General features: G+C 35.8%; 1 protein-coding gene across 1 annotated transcript in view; it reads left to right on the top strand.

The window, feature by feature from the left end:
* The window catches only part of DMD (dystrophin), a 2,279,750-nt gene that overhangs the window by 764,685 nt on the left and 1,490,155 nt on the right, over positions 1-24,910 (top strand). The gene's annotated exons all lie outside the window — the stretch shown is intronic.

Below are 24,910 nucleotides of genomic sequence, written 5' to 3'. Positions count from 1 at the left end.
ATATATATATATATATATATTATATTGAACTAATTCAGATTATATCCCATTTGAACATAATTCCCTTTCATCAACTATATACTGTTTGCTCACACTAGCTTCCTGGCCTTTAGTGAAATATATAAATGTAGTTTCATGTTTTTAGTTGAATAACATGCATTAGATAATTGATCAAGGGAATATTATTTATGCCGCTTCAAAGATACAGTCTAAGAGAGGACAAAGGTAAAAAACATAAAAAGCATTACATTCAATCAGGTAACATAAATTAAACACCTTCAGTGTATTTTTTCCTGGAAATCTTCAGTTGTAGTCTTGATGAGGGCATAGCAGCATGTTTAAGTGATGAGAGTTTTGTTGGAGCAGATACTAAGCCTTTTAAGCCCTCACTCAACTGAGTCATAGTAACTGTGTGCTTGGAAAATGACCAGTACTTATAAACAAAATATAATGTGGATATTGTCATATTTTTCTCTTCTCTTCCTAATAGAGAATAATAGGGTTTTACTGTAAAAAAATTAAAACAATTTCAACAAAACAAAAATCCATACGCAGAAGCATCAATAATATGGGAAAAATACAATTTATTGTTCTCATTGTGACATGTACATTCACATATATGTACAATTACAGATTGTATTTGAGGTATTCTTTGTACCCACCAAATTCCTGCCTTTCCTTTGTGGTAGTTCAGAGCCAGTAGTCTGACACATCTAAGGATTTAATCAGTGTGGGTTTAAATAGCTTTATCAGCTCAAGGTTGTGCTAAACATAGTTTCTCTTACTAAACTTATAACAGCATTTCTTAAAGCCTTATCTCTGTTTGTTCTCTTTTTATGTGAGTTGTGTGTTGTTGTTTTTTAGCCCAGGGAAATGTCATTTCCTCAGGTTACTGCTTTAGATTGCCAATCTACAATGTTATCTTACTTGCCATTATTAAACAACAAAGAGAAAACTCTTGAACTGCTACAACTGAGCATTTAATTTATACTAGTTACTCATGTTAATTGCTTATGTTTCAATGAAACTGTAGGGATTGCAGATCTAAAAAGGCTTAGGAGTGCTGATATTATAATGTCTCATTGAATATATGATCAAATATATCACACACACACACACACACACACACACACACACACACACACACACTTATGGCCACCTAAAGGACTAGTGAAAGGCCACTGTTGTACCCATTTTAAGGAATTCTGTCGTTCTGATGCAATAGTGTTATAACTATTTAAGGATGGTAAAATTCTAATACTGTGTTTCTCAGAAATTTTCAAAAAGTTAAAAGAAGGCTAGAGGGCAGAGGTGGGGAGAGCGACTGATTAAAAAAATTAAGGCAAAAGTTTTTTTAGTCATAGAGTATTTCCAGTTAAAATAATTACTGAACTTCTGAAAAAACACACATTTCGGCATTACCAGACCTAGTACTACTAGCTACTAATTATTCCAAGGTGATGCCTATGAGACTAGGCCACCTGTAAAAACAGTCCATAGAACTGACAAATGTTCACTGGGTTAGATCTTAGGTAAGGATAAATTAAGACTGGTGGTCCTAAGGTTTTTTATATTTTTATCCTACTTGCTTTCATTTTTATCTTGTTTTCTGTGTTTCACCCAGAGACATCTACCCAAATAGCTTTGCATATATTGGCTATCCCTGATTCACATAAATTCAATCTCCCTTTATCCATGATTGTCTCCCCCCTTAATTTGTGTTGACTACTACTTCCCAACCTCCTTTCCCCTCAACTTCCTTTCCCCTTTTGATACCCTCCTTTTCATCTACATACCTTCTTACCGTCACCTTACTTTTAGATAATCTAGACTAGTGTATATGTATAAGTAGGCAGAGTTAAAAGGAATTAAGTGGTGAGAAAGCCCCTGCTTTAGCATTTCTTTCTTCTCATTCCATCAGTTTCCTCAGCCCCTGAATTCTATGCCTTATTTAACCATTGGTTTGAATTGCCCTGGTTAACCATTGGTTTGAATTGCCCTGGAATGCTGGGCTCTCATTTGCCTTTGAAATTCTGATGACTCTTTCTTAGGTTCTTTGCAAATAGACCTAATCTTGTTTTACCTAGTTTAATTTTTAAAAGGAAAGGGAGGAGGAAGAGAAGTTGGTAGAGAGGAGGAAAATAGAAGAAATAATAAAGGATAAGAAATCAGATAAATACCTACATTGGGAGGAGCCTCTTGAACAGCAACACAAGTATCCTTTGTAATGTGATAAAAATTCCATCTGTGCATCAGAGATTGTGGACTGTCATTTCCCAGAATAATTCTGTTATAAGTAATAGGAAGAGTGTTAGGAAAGGGAAACAGGTATATGAACTTCATACAAGGGGGAAAAACTGGTAGGGACCTGAGAAGAATCTTTGAAGGCTTTTATTAGAGCGAGGTCTGGTCATCCATAGCTATTCCCCAAGGTCTAATAGTGTTGAATGCTCACTTACAGCTTCTTTCTCTGCCATGGTGTCCCATGTCACCACAATGCCTTAATCCATTTTGTTCAAGTTAGCTGAAGTACCATCCAGAGCCTCAAAATGAATACCCAGTGGTCTTTAGTTAAGAGATGCAGATGGGAAAAATCAGGAGTCCTTGATTTAGTACAATAAGGGAGAAATGTGCTCTTTATCATCTTTTAAAAAATACTCAAGGATATGATTTCATTGATTTTTAGAGAGAGAGGAAGGGATGGGGGAGGAAGAAAAGGATGTAGGGAGGGAGGGAGAGGGAGAGGGAGAGAAAGAGGGGGACAGGGAGAAGAGAAGAGAGAAACATCAACCTCGACCAGGGATTGAACCCACAAACTTTTTGGTATAAGGGAAGACACCCCAACCAACTGAGACACCCGGCTGGGGCTGTACTTATAATCTTGAGTTAAAACTCTAAAAATAACTCCTCATGGAACATCTTTACATGTGTTGACTTATTTCTATGAACTGTAAGTTACATTTTCTCTAACTTTGAAAGACTTTTAGAAGTCTTCATTTTAAAAGGTTTGAAGAAAAACAAAGTTAGATCAGAGCATATGCTTAGGGATTCTGAAACATGGCCTGGCTTATGAAGGATAATATTCTGAAAGAGCAGTCTGTTGTAAATTAATTTGATTCTCTCATCGGTTCAGCTTGTCCCTCAGCAATGTCACCACTGGTCAGAAACTTGTCCTTGACTTTGAGGCTTGTAGGATGTCAGTAGACAGAAATTCTGATTTATAAACAATGATGCCAATAAATAATTTTATTGAGAAATAGCTTGGCTAAATAACTGAGGTGGTAATTTATGTACAGTCCCCAGTCCTGGAGGACATTACCATATCTCTTTATAATATTCTGCATTCCATTTTTCATTTTTCCAATGAGTACTTATTGTGCTCTTTCTGTGTCCCAGGGATTGTGCTGGGTAACAGGTAAAACAGTGAGCAAAAAGAAAATTTGTCACTTCCTTCCCAGGTCAGGAATGAGTAATTTATGAGCTGACTGCTTTCCTTAGAACCCTGAAAGAATGGCAGCCATTTCTCAGCTCCTTCTTAGAAATCAAATGCTGATGCTTTCTCATCTGTGGTGGGCTTGGCGACTGCTCTCTTGATACCTTTAGTCTAGCAGAAGACATAGTTCTTAATCAGATATTTACAAAAATGAGCCAATATTTAGGAATAGAGGCATTTTTTTTTCTATGAAGGAAAGGAACCAGGCTTTGTAGCAAAAAAATAATCTTACTTGAATTGGAATTTGAAGGCATGAAATGATTCCCTAGAAAAGTGATGTTTAAGCTAGGATCTAAAGGATATGTTGGAGGGAGCTGTACAAAGTGTGTGTAAAGACGATTAGTGGAGGTGGGTACAATTTCCAGGAAGGAGAAATAGTATATCAAGTGAGCATGTTACCCTCAAGGAACTGAAAAAGGGCCAATTTAGCTACAATTGAGTTCAGAACAGTGCTGCTAGAGGAGGCTTGGCAGGTAGACAGGAGCTTACCTAAGAATTGAAATTTGTGTGTGATACTAAACTCCACAGTAATTCATTCAGTCAAAAACCATGTATTGAATAGCAGCTCTCTGCCAGGATGACAGCTGGGATGACAGTGATGAGGAGGAGCTGAGGCAACAGTCACAGAACCTGCCCTTCGGACCTGCACTAACCAAATGCAACCAAAAGTAAAATTATGGCCATAAGTTCAATGTGCCAAAAATATAAATTGCTAGATGACCTAGCTTACTCTAGAAGGTCAGGAAAATAGAATTAATTAGGCAATGCTAAAGGGTAAGAAAGTATTCTGGACAGAAGAACAGCATTTATTTATTCATTTAACAAATATATATTGAATGCTTACTTGGTGCTAGCCGAAAGTCTAAGCTTTGAGGTTAAGGATGGATACAATATAAATCATTCCCCTATGAAGCTTACATTCTAAGCATGCATCATCATAAGCAAGTTTTATTCTATGAAAAAGGTGATAAGAACAATAAGGAAAAATAGACAGGGGAAGGGAGTAGTGGTTAAAGGAAGCTACATTGAGAAGATAGCATTAGAAGAAAGTAAGGGAGGTGTTTTGGAGGTGCGCAGGTCCTATGGGGCCTTTTACATTTGAGAAATGACAATAAATGGAGCATAGAGAAAGCCCTTTGTTCTGAGGAGATAGCTGCTTCCAGTAAAAAAGAATAAGAAACATGGTGAGGCTCATAGATTACAGGAAATGCTCTAATGAAAACATCTTCCAGAGAGAAGGCAGTGCTGTTAAAGTCCCATTATTAGATATGTTCTTCTATACAAGTTAATACTTGAGAGGCCAACTAGATGTATTAAAGTTGTCTGAGGCCACACACCCAGGAGTGTTTCTGGCACATAAAAGGTATTTGGATCATTTTGTTAGATGACTTTAATCCTAAAGTCATCTAGCTGTCTACCATTTTCGATCATTAAAGGTATATAAAAAAGGATTAATGCAGACAAGCATCGTCTTTTGAAGAATAACCTGGAAAATAAATTTTAGAGCAGATTATTAAACTTGAAATTGTGCACACATATTCAGTTTCTTGCTTATCTGATGAAGTCAATAAACTTGAAATATTTTTTAGGAATAATTTTTGAAGATTAGAAAGGCCTCTAAGCACTAAGATACTAAAATCAAGACATGTGAACCAACTTTATATCAGATGACATTAAACTATTTGTTCAAATGTTATGTGGTATTAAGACAGATTCTTTTGTGGATTTATTAAGTTGATGCAATGGAATGGGCATATAAAGAGTTTTATTTCCTTAAAGTGTTTTGCAAAACCTCCCATAATATGTTTGTGGATAAGGTGAGCCTTTCACTGCATGGGTTGGTGGAGAACATCTGTGTTTTAATATATTTCTTTCTGACATCTGATTTATGTGTCAGAGAATATGACTGAAAATAATCTGCAGTGTCAGAAAATTGAGGGAAAGAAGCCATTGAAAGATACAGCCAATGAATTGGGTAAATTTTGCTTGAGCAGGAGTGGTTAATGGATGATTTCCTCTCCCACATGACTTTAGAATATCACATACAAGTGTCATATACTAGGAAAAGTATGTTTATTGTTTGAAATGTTGCTGTTTATAAAAAGCAATATATTTAAATTAATTGAGTAAGTTTTTGATAAGAAGGTCTGGCTTTCCATCCATACATGTGAATATAAATATATATATGCTAGAGGCCCGGTGCACAGATTTGTGCACCAGTGAGGTCCCTCAGCGTGGCCTGTGGAGATTGGGCCGATATTGGCAGTCCAATGACGCCTGCTGCTCCTGCTCATCCCAGCCCCACTGTGCCTGCTGTGGGCTCACTCCCAGTCAGTCCCCATCAGGAGAGGCTCGTGCCAGCACAGCAGCACTTGCCAGCCATAAGCCCTGTGTCTGGCATCCATCCGTCAGCTGAGCGGAGCAGCACTCCTGCTGTGGGAGCGCACTGACCACCAGGGGGCAGCTCCTGCATTGAGTGTCTGCCCCCAGGTGGTCAGTGCATGTCATAGCAACCAGTCGACCGGTCAGTCGGTCACTTAGGCTTTTATGTACAGTGGGGCCTTGACTTACGAGTGTACCGACTAACGAGTTTTTTGAGATACGAGCCGTCTCTCAGCCGATTTTTTGCTTTGAGTTGCGAGCTAAAATTCGGGTTATGAGCCAGCTTCAGATACCCCACCGCTAGTTGGCGCAGCGAACGTCACAGTGAACTCCATAACATCAGCCCAGCATCACGTGTCTCACTCGTTCACTTTTTGATTTGACATACGAGTAATTTGAGTTAAGAGCTCCGTCACGGAACGAATTAAACTCGTAAGTCAAGGCCCCACTGTATATAGATATGTGTGTGTGTGTGTGTGTGTGTGTGTGTAACCATATACAAATGGGTATATGGTTATTTATATATATATATATATATGTGCTTATATTTATATATATTTATGTTTTCTCTATATGTATGGATATATATGTGTGTCTACACACACAGATAGGTAGGTAGGTAGGTAGATAGCTAGATAGCTAGATAGCTAGATAGATAGATAGATAGATAGACAGAGACAGGCAGATGTCAGCCAGTACTGGGGCACAAGGTTAATATTAAAGCAAGTTGAAATAGATTATTAGTAAATTGATGCAATCCTGGACTTGGTATAGTATCTAGATTACAAGGACTAATATTTCTGTTTGGTGCTGGTTTGAATATACTTTATAATTTTATTATTCCTGCTGCATTTTTCTAGGATGGTGGCTTCCTCTAAAGCAGTGGTTCTCAACTTTCTGGCCCTTTAAATACAGTTCCTCATGTTGTGACCCAACCATAAAATTATTTTTGTTGCTACTTCATAACTGTAATGTTGCTACTGTTATGAATCGTAATGTAAATATCTGATATGCAGGATGGTCTTAGGCGACGCCTGTGAAAGGGTCGTTAGACTGCCAAAGGGGTCGCGACCCACAGGTTGAGAACTGCTGCATCTAAGGAATGTTTATTGAACTAGGATTATTTGATTTTAAGAAAAAACTAAGCAGAGATAAGGGACACATGAGCAATATTGTCTGTTAAAATAGGAAAGCATTTTTTTTCTCTATGTTACTTCAGAAAATTGTGCTATGAAAAATAGGCAGAATTTGATAGGCTTGGTATGTCTTCTGCTCAAATCTCTTTTCTGAGCCCAATTTCATTTACCCAATAGACTTCTGGATATGTCCACCTTGAAGTCTAAAAAGCACCTCATGCTCAACAGGTTGAAACTTACCTAATTGTGCCCTACTTTCCTGTGAACTTGCTTCCTTTACTGACTTCTCCATTTTTGTTTTTGCACCACTATTCACCATGACACCTCTGCAAAAAACCTGGCCTCATTCTAAACCCATCCCTTTCTTTCCCTATGAGCTCTCTGCATAGAACCAGTCACAATAAGTGCCTCATATTTATTATTTTATCTTTGTTCCTGTCACTGTTTCCCAAAATAAAACCCATATCAACTCCTGGAAGTCCTTGCCTGCATTCTTACCTCTCTTCAATCTAATTTCCACATTAAAGTCAGTGTGGGCTGTCAAAAGCTTATTTAATATAGTTTCTCCTCTGCTTAAAATCTTAGTCATTTTCCATCCTCTACAGAGTCTGATCACTTAGGCCTACAATTATTTTTTTATTACCTGACCCCTACCTGTCTCTCAGTACTTATCTCCTTAACCTACATTCTATTTCTGTAAGCCATTTCTGATACTCTGTAGGCCATTATCTTTGTACATGCTAGTCCCATTACTCAGAATACTCATGTTTCTCATGTCTGCTTTGAAAACACCTATTTTATGGAGAAAACTCAGTTCAAATTTTCCTCCATGAAGCTGGATTTTGTCCATAGTGATGACCACTTCCTTTTTTGTGCCATCTCTGCACCATACCTATGCCTCTGGTGTTTGGAAGGAAAATAGTCTATTAAAAGGCAGTTTTCAGAAAGACTGTAACACCCCCTTTGCCATCATGGCTTAAAAATGGAGTATGTAATTAAAAGTGTTTATAGTACATAACTTTGGGATAATTTGAGCAGAATATGTCTATGAAATGTTAAAAATTATAGAATTATCTGTAAACTTATAGATATTATTTATGAAGAAGAATATGGATGAAAATACTTTTTGATGGTTCTCTTTAGTTTCTAATTTTATACTCGGTGAATAAAAACATGTATAAAAATAAAAAAATATCCCTAACCAGTTTGGCTCAGTGGATAGAGCTTCGGCCTACGGACTGAAGGGTCCCGGGTTCAATTTTGGTCAAGGGCATGTACCTTGGTTGCTGGCACATCCCCAGTAGGGGGTGTGCAGGAGGCAGCTGATGGATGTTTCTAACTTTTTATCCCTCTCTCTTCCTTTCTGTAAAAAATCAATAAAATGTATTTATAAAGTAAAATAAAATAAAAAAATAATTTAAAATATGATCGAAATAATTTCACTAAGCCAGGTGTCAATAATTGTTGCCTATGAAGCAATTATTATAATTATTAATAGTTTTATGTGCTTATTATTTTTCAAAATTTTGCATACTGTGTATGTAATGCTCTCTGTATTTCACAAATTAAAAAGCCAATACATAATGAAGTTAAATCCAAGTTCATGTAGCTTGCAAGTGGCAGAGCTGGGACTGATATCTAGATCTGTGTGATACCTCCTAATCTAACAATTTCATAGGAGAAAATTAAATTACTATATGGCCATGAGAAAATTATTGCAAGGGAAAAATGTAAGTATGTTGGAATGATAATATACTTTATGAATATAAATGCTAATTCTAATGTAGTCTAAAGAGAATTCTGACCTTTTTGGTCTCTGAAAAAATTTAAACTTTACACTGTGGCCAATGGTTTTTGAAAAAATTTTTGTCGGTTTACCCAGAAAAGGACAGAGAACATAATTATAGCTGGAAAATGTTACAAAGGTAACATATCCATAATTCCACACTCAAATGCACAGATAGTATGTTATCAGCAATCAAGAACCCCCCAACAATCCCTATCATAGTCATAAACTTTTCTCACCTTCTCAAAGATAACCTCTATCCTGATGTATAATACCTCAGATTAGTTTTATTTTTAACTTAATGGAAATGGGATTGTATAATATAGTTTTGTAACTAACTTTTTTCACTCAATAGTATGTTTGTGAGATTCATCTAAGTTGCATATGGCATTAGTTCATTAATTTTCATGGCTGGGTAGTATTCCTTTGTTGTACACATACCACAATTTAATTATACAGAAAATGTGGATTGTTTCCAGTTTGGGACCATTTATGAATAATGCTGCTATGAAAATAATTGTACATACAAAAGGATACATATACATGATTGGAATTGCTATATAGCCTTATAGATATTAACAAAGACTTTTCCAAAGTTGATTTATAAATTTATATTCTCATCACTAGTGAATAAAGGTACAAATTGTTTTGCATCCTTTTCAATATTTGGTATTTCCGATTTTTAATTTGAGCCCTTACTGTGGCCTTATAATGGCCATCCCTTCTTTGCATTTGCATGTATTGATGACTAATGAGATTAAACACTATTACTATTGTATACTGGCTATTTGAAAGGCCTCTGTTGAATTTTCTATTTTTCTATTGGATTATATGTATTTCTCTTAGTAACCTGTTGTAAGTATTTTAAAATATATATTCTAGATTTTAATCCTTTGTTGATTATCTTTATTATAAAGGTCCCTTGCCTTTTTTTAAATATATTTTATTGACTTTTTTACAGAGAGGAGGGGAGAGGGATAGAGAGTTAGAAACATCGATCAACTGCCTCCTGCACATCCTGCACTGACTGTCTTATTTTCACTTAGCATAATACTCTCCAGGTGTGCCCGCAACCAAGGTACATGCCCTTGACCGGAATCGAACCTGGGACCCTTCAGTCTGCAGGCCAATGCTCTATCCACTGAGCCAAACCGGTTAGGGCAGGGTGCCTTGCCTTTTAACTCCTTAATGATATGTGTGGTTTTTTGTTTTTGTTTTGTTTTTAATAAACAGAAGTTTAAAATTCAGTATATCCATCCTTTTCTTTTATGGTTAGAGTCTATTTTTGTCCTGAGATTAAAAATAAAATTTCCTACTCTAAGACCCAGAAGATAGTCTCCTGGATTGTCATATCAGCACCCTTTTTCCCCATTTAGATTCTATTGAAATAGTATGATTTATTGCAAAAACCATTCTTTTCTCAATGTTCTACATTGTCACCACTAACCACATGCCTATACATGCTTGGGTTACTTTATAGACTCTAATTAAAGTTTTGTCTGTAAATATGCCTGTACTTAGGTCAATGCCACATTGTTTTAATACTATAGCTTTATGACAGATTTTGATATTTGGTAGTATTGTGAAAGAAAAATTGAACTAGGTGGTAAAACAGATGAGGAAGAATTTATTCGAGACTATTACAATAGAGGAGAGACTGAACTCAGTTCCACTGAACAAAAGGCCGGAGAGGTTGTAAGTGCTGGAATGAGCTAGGATAAGAGCACTGGAGGACATTATAGGATTGGATAGTTAATGTGATTATGCCTTCTGTGTTTGTTAACTGTCCCTTATCAGAGTTAAGCTCCTACCCTCCTTTGGAGTCTGGGAGACAGAGGCACTATCTTCCTTTCTTTTTTAAATTTACCTTTATTGTTGAAAGTATTACAAATGCCTCCCCTTTTTTATTCCTATTGACCCTCTCCACCCTGTACCTGCACCTTCCAGGCCTTCAAAACACTATTGTCTATGTCCATGTTCTATGCATATAAGTTCCCCAGTTAATCTCTCCCGACACACCACCCACCCCCGCATACCCTCTTGAGATTTCTCAGTCTAGTATATGCTTCTGTGTCTCTGGATCTATTTTGTTCATTAAATTTCACCTATGACTGAGATCAGGTGATACTTATGTTTCTCTGACTGTCTTATTTCACTTAGTATAATACTCTCCAGGTTGCTCCATGCTGTCTCAAGGGTTAAGAGATCCTTCCTTTTCATGGCTGCGTAGTATTCAATGGTGTAAATGTACCAAAGTTTTTTTTTATCCACTCATCTACTGATGGGCACTTGAATTGGTGATTTCTTATAGATGGAACATTCCAATGCCAATAGTTAGAATGATGCATAGAGGGATATATGTTTTGCACTCACTTGATTACAAATAAGACACATATTGGAGCATTCTCCTGGTTTAAAAATATAAAAGTCCAAGATTTTCAACTCTTGTACAAAACATAAGTCATAGTAGACTCTAGGTAACATATGAATACCTAGTAATTTTGGTATTATCCTTAAATTTTTATTGTATTTTGTATTAAAGTTATATTGGGCTCTAGATTTATTACATCTGGACACAAAATCTTAGTTTCTGAATCCTTAACAATTACAAGCATCTCCATAATTCATTGCAATTTTCAGAGAATTTTCACATTTGTTGACCTCTGTCTGACCCTACTAGCAGTGACCTAGCTTGGAGGGTACCAGAGAAAGTATCATTATCTCCATTTCACCAGTGGGAAAACTAAATAATAGCAAGATCTGAGAGTCTTCTGACAGATATTACCAAGTTGTGCAACAGTAAATCTGGGACAAGAATTCAGGCAATCTGTACTTTAAGCATAGTGATGTGTATAGCAGGTGAGCTGATTCATAGATTCCACTATATGGCAATGCCTATTATAATTAGAGATCTAGACTTTGAGGTAGGGAAGACAGGATTTCACATGTGACTCTCACGTCCTCTGGGTCATCAAGTTCACCATAAATAGTTCTGCTGTTACATAAACACTGGTAGGCAGTTATTTAATAAGGAAGAAAGAAGAAAATGTTTCTAAGACAATTCTTTGGAGAAAGGCCCATATTTATAGCTACAGTGGTGGTATTCAGCTTTGAGACATTTATACGCTATGTGAAATTAATGTATTACTCAACAAGACATGAAGCACAAAGGTCCCCCTCAAGAAGCTGAGAAGTAGGAGGCATGAAACAATAAGGGACATTATACCCTCAAGCCACCAAAGAATGCCTGGGAATGTGCTGAATGCTGGGAAGAATGCTGTCATTCTGGAATACTCCTTAGGATTTTTGCTCTTTATTTTCTGGTATCCCAGTTGAATAGACCAGTGGGAGCTGGAGAGTACAAAGTTTATTAAGCTGCCACAGAACATTAAATATTAGTCCTCAAATAATAACAGCAACAACAACAACACTGCCTTCCAGATTTATTCATTAGCACTTTATGAACTCATAAAAATAAATAATATATGGAACCAACTGTAACAACACAGAAAAATATGCTTCAAGTTAAAAATCTCACTGTATTTTTAGCATAATCACCAAGGCAGAATTTCATTAGTGTGTCAGACAGTTATATTTACCTTTAAAAAATAAGTTCTTACAAAGGGCACATCTTCTTGATCTGAAAGTGTATTTTCTGATTTGTGTTTAATATTTCAAACAAATATAGACTTCTAATGTCAAAATGTTTTAAGATCAAATTATAACATTAGGCTTCAAATCCTTGCCAAGTCGGTTAGATAAAATATTTTTGTTAAATCTAGTCAAACTTTTGCTAAAATTAAATTTAAAAAGACTCAGAAAGGATTCAGCATCTGTAAACCTCACTGTAAGTTTTATAGCAGAAATTACAAGGTATATTATCTTGTGTGCTCTACTGAGTGAATGGCATCATGAAAGATTATAGGGCTTGTAGCCAGGTGGATCTGAGGGCAAATCCCAGGTACTCAATCTTGTGACCTCTGTATTCTTAGACAAGCTGCCCAACCCATCAGAATGTCACTTTCCTCATCTGTAAACTGCACCTTTAAAAGTCACAGTCATGAATTCCTTGAGGTCAATCAAGACTTATTACAGGATCTTTAAACAGCAGTAAGAATGATCTTTTCAGATAAACCTCCAATAAGTGTTTCCTAGTACATTTAGAACAGGTTTTTCCTAGTAGATTTAGAACATGTCTACCATATGCTAGACAGTGAAGATATAAGGCAGGCCATTTTGTGGTATGCTGCTTCAGTTAACAGCTTGTGAAAACATGCAAAATTGAGAAGAGAATCATAGACTTGGCTAAACATTAGTCACTCATACTCTGCCCCGTTTCTAGCCTCATAATGGGTGTTATTTTACTTCTTCCAGTGAGTTAATTGATTTTGTTTCTAGTTCACTGTTGGTAAGATGAAGTTGCAGATCCTTTTTTAACTGTATAGTTGTTTATAAAGTAAGAAAGAAAAATTGAGAAATAAGTTATGTTTGGAAGCCTCATTACAGATAAAAATCATTTAGCTGGGAAGCATATTCCAGGGGCTTAAACTGCAATAAAATGAGATGGGCTGCTTGCTGCCTCCCTCGCTTATAAATCCCATTTGCTGCTGCTTTGTGTGGTCCATGGCACATAATTGCTTCTTCCTTAGTGGACATACTCCTGGGAACACTTACTCTCTTAATGCCATTCTTGATGGACACAGATTAGCTATCACATTCTAACACTGGCTTCAATAAATTCAAGGGTCAAGGTGCTTAAGTTGTACCTCCCAGGTTTGTCAAATTTTCTCCATTGCCTTTATCCAAATGTTCTTCTGATAGCCATTTTTTTGCATGTGCTTTGAAAAACCAACTCAGCCAAACAAAGGAACTCAGATGAGAAATGCCCTTGGCATGTATAACAATATGAAATGTGAATGAAGTGGGAGAGAAAAGTCCTCCCCATCGCAAATCTGAGCATAGATGATAATGGAGTTGTGATTTAGTCCATGACAATGTGTTAGAGGAAGTGATCTGACCTTTAGCGTCGTTGACTGCTGAAACAAAATGAGGACAGAAATAAAAATTAATTTCTTCTTATCACTTTATGAGCTGTTACAGCTCATTTTGATTTGTGTTGTTGCTTACCTAGCTTTAAAAATATGCATTCTTTTTAAATGTTCAAGGGATTAATATACTTAAATAGAAACTCAAGGAAACACTGATGTTTTTCTCTAAGGAAGAGGTTTCTAATCCTCATGTAGTGATTCTTTTAAAAAGTTTTTAGCTTCCTCACAATCCCATTCAATTCAATACCTTATACTTATGTAACAGTTTGGTTGCATCCTTCCAATTGCTTAGCTCCATCCTGTGTAATTCAAATTAGGGCCTGTATTTCTAAATAATAAACAAATCAATTCATTAACTTCAAGCACTATGCACACCTATTTATACTGCATATGGCATTACAAAAATCTACCTGTGGGTAGACATGTAAAGCTGATAAGCAAGCAATTTCTGATTCACTTATCTAATCTTACTGAGATTAGTAAAAAGCACCATGGCCACATTATAACAGAAGTGACTTAGATTCAGTTAATTGAAAGTTTTATGAGAGGAAGATAGGTTTAAGCAGTGGAATGTGTTACTAAAAGATATATGTTCTCGTGTGTTGGAAATCTTTAAAAAAGAATATACTTTAGGTTTAAACATCTATTTGTAAAGATTTAATAAGTACCTTTGTAGAATAAAATATATGACCTTTGGTATTTCTTGAAAGATTTGACATAAATACTATAATCAAGCAAAATGTAAATAACCACCAACATCTATATAAGTCCGTTCAAATTAAAACTGCTTTCTAATACATAATCTTATGTAATATTTGTAGTGACTTTTATGGGCTAGTATGTTTATTTTCTTTGAGAAAGAATAAATAATTTAGCTATAACTTTCCTGAAAAAATTCACTTGATTTCACTGGGATGTTTGTGGATAATAATCTCAGTCCCTCAAAGAATTGCCAGAATTATTATAAGGAAAGCATGTATTTAAAATATGCTTGTAATTTCTAAAGACATAAGCATATTAGTAATTTAAGCAATTGCCCAAACTAAGACTTGAATCCAAGTTGTCTGGCTCTAGACACTTTTATCTTCCCCACATAAAATAATATTGTAAAGTGATAATGTATTTGTTTTTGGGAAGTTGAGTAACATTAAATCACAATTAAGATGAAAAAACTACTCTATTTTAACAAATTCAATTAATTTTACTCTGATAATTGAAATGTATTCCCTAAAATTTCCCCACTGTAACTATATCTTTACTTATAACAGTTTTAGTTAAGTCAGATATTTTGTAATGCCATGAAATCAGCCTCTCTTAAATATGTATTTTGTATTTAGTCATTCAAAATACCATACCAAAATACCAAAGATTGGTGGCTTAAACAACAGAATTTATTTTTCCACAGTTCTGGAGGCTACAAGTCCAAGTTCAAGGTATCAGCAGGTTTGGTTTCTTCTGAGGCCTCTCTCCTTTGCTCGCAGATCGCTATCTTCTTGCAGTTCCCTCACCTGGTCTCTACTCTGTGCAAACACATCCCCATGGTCTTTCTGTGTGTCCAAATTCCTTCTTCTTAAAAGGATACCTGTTAGGTTAGATTAGAGCCCACCCTGACAGTCTCATTTTATCTTTTTAAAACATAATTATTAAATTGATTGCGGTGACATTGGTCAACATGAACAAATAGGTTTCAGGTGTGGGTTTTTATGTTACCAGATCTGTATATTGCACCGTGTACCCACCACCCAAAGTCAAATCTTCTCCTGTCACCTTATATTAGGGTCCCCTTCTCCCCCCAACCCCTTTGCTCTGGCAATAACCACACTGCTATTTGTGCTAATGAGTTTCAGTTTGTATCCCACATACGAGTGAAATAATATAGTTCTTAGCTTTTTCTAACTGACTTATTTTACTTAGCATAATGTTCTCAAGGTCCATCCATGTTGTTGCAAATGGTGCTATTTCATCCTTTCTTTTCTTAAAAATATTTTTTATTGATTTTTTACAGAGAGGAAGGGAGAAGGATAGAGAGTTAGAAACATTGATGAGAGAGAAACATTCATCAGCTGCCTCCTGCACACCCCCTCCTGGGGATGTGCCCGCAACCAAGGTACATGCCCTTGACCAGAATCAAACCTGGGGCCTTTCAGTCCGCAGGCCGACGCTTTATCCACTGAGCTAAACCAGTTAGGGCAATATTTCATCCTTTCTTATGACTGAGTAGTATTCCGTAGTGGATATATATCACATCTTCTTTATTCAGTCCTCTATCGTTGGACACTTTGGTTGTTTCCATATCTTGGCCACCATGAATACTGCTGCAGTGAAAATTGGGGTACATATGTCTTTGAGAATACATATTCTATTCTGATATTTTAGAGCCATCATCAGACTGCTTCCCATAGTGGTTATACCAGTTTACATTCTCACCAGCAGCGGATGAGGGTTCCCTTTTTTCCACCACCTCTCCAACTCCTTTCCTTGCTTGTATTATTGATAATAGCCACTCTAATAGGTGTGAGATGGTATCTCATTGTAGTTTTGATTAGCATTTCCCTAATTGTCAGTAGGTGGAATATCTATTCATATATCTGTTCATATGTCTACTTGAAAGAGGTGTATTTTCAGGTCCTCTGCCCACTTTTTGATTGGGTTGTTTGTTTGCTTGTTTGTTGTTGAGTTTTATGAGTTCTTGATATACTTTGGAAATTAAACCTTTGTCAGAGCTACTATTTGCAAATATCATCTCCCAACTGGTTGGCTGCCTCTTTGCTTTGTTGTCAGTTTATTTTGCTCTGCACAATCTTTTTACTTTGATGTAGTGCCATTCATTTATTTTTGCCTTTACATCACTTGCCTTTGGGGTCAAGTTCATAAAATGTTCTCTATAACCAAGGTCCATAAGTTTGGTACCTATATTTTCTTCTATGTATCCTATTGTTTTGGGTCTTATATTTAGGTCTTTGATCCATTTTGAATTAATTTTTATACATGGGGACAAACGGTAATCCAGTTTCATTCGTTGCATGTGGCTTTCCAGTTTTCCCAGCACCATTTTTGAAGGAACTGTCTGTACTCCGTTGTGTGTTTCTGGGTCCTTTGAGAGCAACCAAAGGACCTGTATGCATGCATATTAGCATAACCAATGGACACAGACATTGGGGCTGTAGGGGCTTGCCCGGGGTGGGAATGGCTGGGAGGGGTGTCAGTTGGGGTAAAATAAGACATATGTAAAACTTTAGACAATTAAAAAAATTAATGTGAAAAAAAAGAAAAACAAACAAAAAATTTATCTGTCTATATTAATGTGATTTTATAGCTGGGCTCTCTATTCTGTTCTATTTATCAATGTGTCTGTTTCTCTGCCAATACCATGCTGTTTTGATTATCATAGCTCTGTAGTATAATTTGAAGTCAGGTAGTGTGATACCTGTAGCTTAGTTCTTTTTTGTCAGGATTGCTTTGGCTATTTGGGATCTTTTGTGGTTCCATACAGATCTGATGATCTCTCATTCTATTTCTTAAAAAAAATGACATTGGGATTGTTATGGGATTTGAATTAAATCTGTATATTGCTTTGGGTAATATGGCCATTTTAACTATGTTGATTCTTCCAATCCATGAGCATGGGATATTTTTCCATTTTGTTGTGTCTTGCCAATATCTTTTAATAATGCTTTTTAATTTTCAGTATATAGGGCTTTCACATTATTTGTTTTGGCTTTTTATATCATCTCTGCCACTCTATGCTTCTTGATTGGTGATTCCAGACTGTTTATATTTAGAGTAATTATTGATGTATGAAGATTTCCTATAGCCATTTTATCTTTTATTTTCTGTTCTGTATGTGCCTCCATTGGTTCTTTTCCTTTATGTTTCTGTCCATTGATTTGTTTGGTGTTATTCCATACTTCTTTCCTATTTTTTTAAGCTATGTGTCCTGGTTTGGGGATTTTTGTGTGTGGTTTCCATTAGGTTTATAAAAAATGAAGTTGTATATATACTCTTTTTAAATTTAATTTATTTTTTCTTTATTGATTAAGTTGTTACATATGTGTCCTTATCCCCCCATTGCCCCTCCACCACTCCCACTCATGCCCTCACCCCCCTGGTGTCTGTGTCCATTGGTTATGCTTATATGCATGTGTACAAGTCCTTTGGTTGATCTCTCCCCCTTACCCCTCCCTCCCCTAGCTTCCCTCTGAGGTTTGACGGTCTCATCCATGCTTCTCTGTCTCTGGATCTGTTTTTGTTCATCAGTTTATGTTGTTCATTATATTCCACAAATGAGTGAGATCATGTGATATTTATCTTTCTCTGACTTGCTTATTTCGCTTAGCATAATGCTCTCTAGTTCCATCCATGCTGTTGCAAATGGTAAGAATTCCTTCTTTTTTACCACAGCATAGTTGACTTTTTTTTCTTTTGTGTACATCTGATCCTCATCTTCCTTTGCCAGTTCAGACCTATCCCCTTTTCTCTTTTATGTTTTTGTTGTCACAAATTTTCCCTGTTTGTGCTATAAGATATTTTTTGTGATTTTACTCATAGTGTTGTGACCTTATGTTCTTTGTTTTAGGTAGAATAACTCCCTTGAGTATTTCTTGCAATGGATGTTTTCTGGTGATAAACCCCCTCAGCTTCTGTATGTCTGGGAACTTCTTTATTTCTCCTTCATATTTAAATGATATTTTTGCTGGATATATTATTTGAGGCTGGTAATTTCTCTTTTTCAGACGTTTGGGTATTTGGTTCCACTCTGTTTTGGCTTGTAGAGTTTCTGTTGAGAAGTCGGATGAAATCCTGGTGTGTTTTCCTTTGTGGATCATTTCCTTCTTTTCCCTGGCTACTTGGAGAATTTTTTCTTAGTCATTAATTTTTTACAGCTTTAATACCTAGTGCCTTGGAGAGGGCCTCTTTGGATTGAGTTAACTAGATGTTCAGTTTACTTCTTGGATTTGAAGATCTAGTTCTTTCCATAGATTTGGAAAATTCACATCAAATATTTGTTTGAATAGACTCTCCATTCCATGCTCCCTCTCTTCCTCCTCCGCAATGCCCATGATTCTAATATTGCCTTTTCTGATGCAATAAGATAGGTCTCATAGTGTTTTTTCACTTTTATTTATGCTCCAGTCTCTCTTCTCCTTCCCTCTACATCACTTCTTCATTACTATCTTCAATATCACTAGTTCTTTCCTTTATCTGGTTGGTTCTCATTTCCAGGATTTCTAATTGGTTCTTTTTTAAAGTTTTAGTCGTTTTGGTAAGGTACTCATTTTATTCATTGATTTGTTTTCTGATTGCACTGGATTGCCTGTTGTTATTTTCTTGCATCTCATTGAGTATTTTCATGAAATCTCTGTCATTTATATCACATATTTCCATTTGTTCCAACTAGCTTTCTTGTGATTTTTTTATTTTCTTTCTGTCATCCTTGTTACGGTGCTTAGTGGTATTTGTGGTCTTCCTTTGGTTACTCATTTATCTCTGAGTAACCAGAGATAAATAGTTCTTTCTACTATTTTCCAGTAGATGGTGAAGAATTGCAAGATTTGTTACCTCTGTGGACTCCCATTCTGGAACCTTTGAGTCTTCCATAAGACAGTACAGCTGTGCTGCTTGGAGATGGGGTTTGTTTAGCCATCACAGTAATGGTAACCCCTGACCTCCACGGGGTCCTACTCTAAGCATCCCTCCTGGGGATAAGTCACAGAGGGAAACATCAGTTCTACTGCAACAGCTCTTGGTTTACAGATAATATGTTCCTGGACCCGACTCCAAGGGCAACAGGAGGTGAATTTTGAGAGTCCAAGTAGCAGTATGGCTTTGTGGTTCTTTTTCTTTGTCTGAGCACCACCACCCAGACCAACAGTAGAAAGCCACAGAGCAGAATTCCATGCTCTTTCAGATGTCTTCTGACTCAGTCACTGTTTGCTCCACTCTGCTCACCCTGCTAGACTGTCCCCCAAAGATCTCTGTTCCTCCTGGCTGAAGGAAGCACCTGCTACTGCTGGATTTCTCCCCTCTTATGGCCAGCGGAGCCATTAACTCTTGGCTACAGGACTGTGTTTACAGGCTGTCTGTGCTTTCCTCCCTTCTTATCATCCTATTTATTCCTGGTTGCCCACCTTTAGGTATTTCAATGTGCAGATCTCTCAGGTTGCGTCTGTGTTGAGGAGAGATTTCTTTGTTGAATTATAGTTGGTTAACTTGTTGAAATTTCAGGGGGAGAAGAAAAGGTGTGCCATTCTTCTGAAGTCACTCTCCCCTCATTTTATCTTAAAAAAGCTATATTTAAAGGCCCTATCTCCCAAAAGAGTCACATTCTGGATTATAGGGGACAGTGCTTCAACATATGAATTTTAGGGGGACATGCAGTTCCGTCTATTACACTTCTATTTTGTTAAATTGGGGCATATAGTATGTGTTCAGTTAATATTTGTTGTTAAAATAAAATCATGATTGACAAATAAATGAGGTAGAGGCTACCATTTACTGTAACTTAAATTAAATACTGACTGAATAATATACCTGCTTAATGAATTATTAAAATTATCTATTATAATTATTTGAAGACAAAGGATACTTAATAAGATTCTTAAAATAGTTGTCTAAACTATATTAACTATGTACCTAAAAGAATATTTATTATTAGTTTTGTGTGACTGATTCATATAGTGAAAAAAACACATAATGTAAAATATATCATATTAATACATTTTGGAATTTCTACAAATTTAATATTCTTTTAAAAATATTTTTATTGATTTCAGAGATTGAAAGGGAGAGAGAGAAACATCAATGATCAGAGAGATTCATTGATCAGCTGCCTTCTGCACACCCTCTACTGGGGACTGATCCTATAACCCAGCATGTGCCCTGACTGGGAATGGAACTGGTGACCTCTTGGTTCCTGGGTCGATGCACAACCACTGAATTTAGCTGGACTAAATTTAATATTCTTGAGCAATTTAGTATATGGATGTCATTTTGGGATTTGTTTTATAGGGTATTCTCCACAAATAAATAATTGTAAGCATCCATTTATAAGATTACAAACCTAAGATGCTATTTAAGTGGATACTGCATTTGTGTGTCTTATAGTATGAGAAAATGGCTGCTATATCTACTTGGAAGTGTCAGTTCATTTTCTTTCATTGATGAAATTGATACTACAGTTTGAGTTTATTCCTTTCCCTTTAACTCCCACCTCCACTGAGATTGTGAAGGGCTGCAATTTTCCCTTTTATATTACATCTCAAATAAGACAGATGGCATACTTCATGTCTAAGGGGTAAGATTTTCTCTATTTGAAGTTAATTTTTTCACAAGTAATCCATTAATAGATATATTAAATGCCATTTTACCTGATGCATACTGACATGACCACTAGGAGTTCACTAAAAGAACTTCTAAAACATTTTAGAAAAAAATCCCAACTACCAGCTTGTAATAATTAAATGGCTAATATTGCCGAATTGATTGATTTATGATAGTGCATTTGCTGTGGATATCTTGCATCACTATTTCAGTGCTATGGCTTCTTTCATAAACTAATATATTTGAAAAAGAGTAGAGTAGAGTAGAGAGTGAAATTATAAAAAATATGAAAATCAGTTACATTATGCTGAAAGCAATAACATTTTCACATTTCTGAAAAAAAAAACCCTGAAAACTTACTGTGAATGAACTGCATGAGTACATGATCATTTTACGATGTAGTAAAATGTCCATTACGTACTCTTTACTCATTTGCAGAACTCCCTTTTTGAAAAGATGGTAGATTAGCCATAGTGATCAGACAAGAAGAAGAAATAAAAGGCATCCAAATGGGAAAAGAAATAAAACTGTCATTATTCGCAGATGACATTATATTGTACATAGAAAACCCTAAAGACTCCATCAAAAAACTACTGGACTTAATAAATGAATTTGGCAATGTAGTAGGATACAAAATTAACATCCAGAAATCTATGGCTTTTTATATACCAATAATGAACTCACAGAAAGACAAACTAAAAAACCAATCCCATTTACCATTGCAACAAAAAAATTAAGATACCTAAGAATAAACTTAACTAAGGAGGTAAAAGACCTGTACTTGGAAAACAGTGAAAAAAGAAATAGAGGAAGACATAGACAAATGGAAGAATATACCGTGTTCATGGATTGGTAGAATCAACATCATTAAAATGTCCATACTACCCAAAGCAATCTATAGATTCAATGCAATCCCCATTAAAATACCAACAGCATATTTCACAGACCAAGAACAATCTCTCCAAAAACTCATATTGAAAAAAAAAGACCCCGTTTAGCCACAGCGATCCTGAGAAAGAAAAACAAAATTGGAGGGATCACAATACCAGATATCAAGCTATATTACAAAGCCACTGTTCTCAAAGCCGCCTGGTACTAGCACAAAAACAGACATATAGACCAATGGAACTGAACAGAGAACCCAGAAATCAACCCAAGTGATTAAATTAATATTTAACAAAGGAGGCAAGAGCGTACAATGAAGTCAAGACGGTCTCTTCAATAAATGGTGTTGGGAAAATTGGACAGATACATGCAAAAAAAAAGAAAAAAGAAACTAGACCACCAGCTTACACCATACACAAAAATAAAGTAAAAATGGTTAAAGGACATAAACGTAAGACGAAACCATAAACATCTTATGAGAATTCATAGGCAGCAAAATATCAGATATGTGTCATAGCAATATCTTTACCGATACAGCTCCTAGGGCAGTGGAAACTAAGGAGAAAATAAATGAGACTACATCAAAATAAAAAGTTTCTGCACAGCAAAAGAAACCATCAACAAAACAACAAGAAAGCCCACTGCATGGGAGAACATATTTGCCAATGTTATATCTGATAAGGGCCTAATCTCCAAAATTTATAGGGAACACATACATCTTAACAAAAGGAACATAAACAATTCAATAAAAAAATGGGCAAATGTCCTAATTAGACACTTTTCAAAAGTGGACATACAGAAGGCCAAGAGACATGAAAACATGTTCAAAGTCACTAATCATCCGAGAGATGCAAATCAAAATGACAGTGAGGTACCATCTCACACCTGTCAGAATGGCTATCATCAACAAATGAACAAATGACAAGTGCTGGTGAGGATGTAAAGAAAAAGGAACCCTCATGCACTGCTGGTGGGAATGCAGACTGGTGCAGCCACTGTGGAAAACAGTATGAAGTTTCCTCAAAAAATTAAAAATGGAACTTCCATTTGACCCAGTAATCCCACTTCTAGGAATATATCCCAAGAAATCAGAAACACCAATCAGAAAGGATATATGCACCCCTATGTTCATAGCAGCACAATTTACCATAGCTAAGATTTGGAAACAGCCTAAGTGCCCATCAGCAGATGAGTGGATTACAAAACAGTGGTGCATCTACACAATGGAATACTACGCTGCTTTAAAAAAGAAAGAACTCTTTCCATTCCCACCAGCATGGATGGACATGGAGAGCATTATGCTAAGCAAAATAAGCCAGTCAGAGAAAGATAAATATCACATGATCTCACTCATTTGTGGATTATAATGAACAACATAAACTGATGAACAAAAATAGATCCAGAGACAGAGAAGCATTGAACCGACTGTCAAACCTCAGAGGGAGGGCATGGGAGGGTGGGGTGAGGGTAAGAGATCAACCAAAGGACTTGTATGCATGCATATAAGCATAACCAGTGGACACATACACTAGGGGGAGGGGGGAGGGCATGTGCTGGGGGGGTGGGATTGGCTGGGGAGAGGTCCATAGGGGAAAAAGGAGATATATGTAATACTTAAAAAAAGGTGGTAGATTAAACAAATTTTTGAAAAATTAGGGGTTTCAAAGCCACCTAGGAATAGGTGGATTTTGTCCTGATGCTAATTATATTGTATTATTTGAATAATATATTAATATCTTCTAGGTGAATCAGTCCAAACATGTAGCATCAAGTAATGTAGAAATTATGATGAGGCTTATCTTAGAGGCCAAATATATTTGTAAAAATGTATAAGTAACAAATGTTTTTCTTCTAGCTCTAATTCTATATAAAATAAAACCTGTCCATGTTTTGAGATACTTCGTTTTTTTTATTGTATAAAGACATTTAATTTTAGTATTTTTATTAAGGTAGGATTGGTATATACCATTATATTATTTTTAGTTATACAACATAATAATTTGATCTTTGTATACACTACAAAATGATCACTGTGTTACATCTAATTACCATCAGTGTAGATTTAAAGATCCAATAGGTATGTGAAAATAATTCTGTTATTTATGAAGAAAGTCAAAAGAGTTGAAATTTTAGTCTCTAAAGTGCATCATAATGGAGTTGAAATAAATGATACATTTTTTTTTGGTCATAAAACACTTCCTTTGTGCAGAAAGCATTATATATATTTAATTATGTAAAAGCCATTGGTACTTGTTTTTTGTTACATATTAAAATAGAGTGTGCACAAAGACATTTGTGACATGCTAAAGAACTGGCAGTTATTACTCAGACAATATTACAATTTTATCGCTAGACTAGTTTGGAGATATAGTCATTTTTAATAGTTTATAACAATAATCCAGAGCGTTTAAAAAATGCACGTGTGTATATAATTTGTTACTAATGATTTTCTTCTCCAATCAATATATAAATAACACTAATTATACAGGATCACTTCAAATAAGGGTAGTCTTAGGAATCCATTTAATAGAGTAATAGAGTTTTATTCTTTGGGGTGTATTTTCTGACCTAAGAAAATAACACATTGTCATACTATCAATGCAAAATGCACTTTACTTCTATATTTATGACTTTGCTGTCATACATTTACTGTGGAGACACTTCAAACAGTGGTATGATAATGGCTTCAGATTTCTTGTAAGTATCTTTGCTTTTCAATGTAAGGTGAAAGAGTGAAATAATCAAAGACAAGCTAAAGGAGCAGTGTTTATCGATCATAAGCAGAAGCAGGGAGGGTGTTCTTTGCAACTCCTAGTATATGCTAGTATTGGAGGCTCAAAATTAGATACTTAAATCATTA

The sequence above is a fragment of the Myotis lucifugus genome, unplaced genomic scaffold (assembly GCF_000147115.1).
Source record: "Myotis lucifugus unplaced genomic scaffold, Myoluc2.0 scaffold_20, whole genome shotgun sequence".
Lineage (NCBI taxonomy): Eukaryota > Metazoa > Chordata > Mammalia > Chiroptera > Vespertilionidae > Myotis > Myotis lucifugus.
This window is presented reverse-complemented; position numbering and strand designations above follow the sequence as displayed.